Below are 2,261 nucleotides of genomic sequence, written 5' to 3' on the forward strand. Positions count from 1 at the left end.
CTCTCCAGATCCAGGCCCTCCCCGTCGCTTTCATGTGATCTACACAACAGTATCGCAGCCTGGCCAGAGGTTGCCCCAGTTTACTGCTGTGGGGTATATGGATGGCGAACCCATTGCGCATTATGACAGTGAATCGAAGGCCTTCCTGCCTCAGGCCGCCTGGATGGAGAAGATGTTGGAGGAGGAACCCCAGTACTGGGGCAGATACACCCAGATGCTGCAGCAGGATGAGGATCTCTTTCACAAGGGCCTGACGTCACGACAGACAGACTACAACCAGAGTGCAGGTGGGGGGAGGCTGGGAGGGACCTCTGCTGAAAAGGGGTGCTGGCTGGGGACCCGAGGCCCCCCTGCCTTGGGGAGAATTGGAGGGAGGGAAGCGTGTTTGACGCATGCAGGAGGAGTGAAGGAGCTCAGCAGGAAAAATTCAGTGCTGGGACATGCAAACCCTCATTCTGCCGCCTTAAGCAAGCAGTGTCTCCTAAGGGCTCCTTCTTCCCAACACACACAAAGATTTTTCTTACTGGGACTAGAAAGGAGAGGACTAATGGGGAGGTAAGATTGACAACCTCCGCACTCCCTGCGGCCGTAACTCTGAGATGCACAAGCTGCCCCTTTCCTGCTCCTACCAACTCTCCCTGAACACACCAAAACCTCCCCATGGTCTGGTGTGTGAGAGTTCCCGAGGGGGTGGGCGCAACACGAGGGGACAGAGGAACTCTCAAAGTAGGTCTTTTCTTAGTGGCACAACTCTACCACCGAACAGCAGATTGGGAAGGGGCCACAAAGGCCATCAGGTCCAACCCCCTGCTGTTGTGTGACACCAGTTTACACCATCCCACTCAGAGGGCGGCCCAGGTTCTCCTCAAATGTCTCTAGTGTGGGAGGGCCCCCCACCTCTCCAGGCAGCAGGTTCCACTGTCGCATTGCTCTGGCAGTGAGGAAGCTTTTCCTGATGCCCAGCCTGAATCTGGGTTGTCACAACTTGAATTGAGTATTCTGTGTCCCACACGCTGGTATCAGCAAGAGATCTTGACCTTCCTCTTTGTGACAGGTACCGTATTTTTCGCTCTAGAAGACGCACCTAGTTTTTAGAGGAGGGATCCATGGAAAGCTTCCTGATGATCCCAGGCACATTCCCCATCACTTCCCCATGGGCTTCATTAAAAGACGGGTTGCCATTTGAAAACACACACCGACCTGTGATTAACAGCTCTCACCTGCGCTGGAGGAGGGGGGCGGAGCAGGGCGCGCCGAGCATGCGCCGGCCAGGTGGGGCCACGTGGTGCAGGAGGGCTGGCAGCGTCCCGGGCATTGGGCACACACACATTCGCTCTATAAGCCACACAGACATTTCCCCTTACTTTTGAGGGGGGAAAAAGTGTGTCTAATAGAGCGAAAACTAGGTACCTATAGAGGGATCCCATGTCCCACCTCTGTCTTCTCTTCTCAAGGCTGAACATGCCCCGTTTTCTCCGTCTCTTCTCAAAGGGCGGTGTTTCTAACCCTGGTTTATTTTGATTGCACTCCTCTGGACCCTTTACGATTCTTCTGCATCTTTCTTAAATCTTGGTGCTCAGAACTAGACAGAGGAGTCCAGATGAGGTCCGAGTAGTGAGGAGTATAGAGGAACTACTAATTCTCATGATTTGGGAGTAAGACTTCTTTTAGTGTATCTCAAAATAGCATTTGCTATTTTTGCAGCTGCATCACATTGTTGGCTCATATTTAGGCTGTTGTCCACAATTACTCCAAGATCTTTTTTCTTTTTAGTTATCTTGAGCCATGTAGTCCCCACTTTGTACCTGTCTTCTAGGATGTTTGCTATTCCACAAAGTTTTGTATTGTTGGCAAATTTGATTATCTTTCCTTGTAAGTCCTTATCTAAATCATTAATAAAGATGTTGAGGAGCACTGGGCCCGGGAGTGAATCCTGCGGCACCTGAGCAGTTACCTTACTCCAATTTGCGATGGTGCCATTGCCTTAACAGCCAATTCAATGGCTCTGCATCCAATTAACAGCCAATTCTGGATCCACATAATAGTTTTTCTATCTTACTTTTTACCTCTGGCCATCCTGTAAGCTCGGCACCAGCACAATTCCTTCGCAGTGAAGTCCAGGTTTGGAGCAGAGTCTTCCTCTGACTGGGAAGGTCGTCCTCTTGTATTCCTGGCTACGTGAACGACTTCTCTGGGCTTTTCCTGAGGGGCTTTGTAATTTTCTCCCGGCAGGAATTTAGGGCAGGGACCTGGCATCCCGC

This window comes from Varanus komodoensis, unplaced genomic scaffold (genome assembly GCF_004798865.1).
Source record: "Varanus komodoensis strain SLA01 unplaced genomic scaffold, ASM479886v1 scaffold2570, whole genome shotgun sequence".
Taxonomy (NCBI): domain Eukaryota; kingdom Metazoa; phylum Chordata; class Lepidosauria; order Squamata; family Varanidae; genus Varanus; species Varanus komodoensis.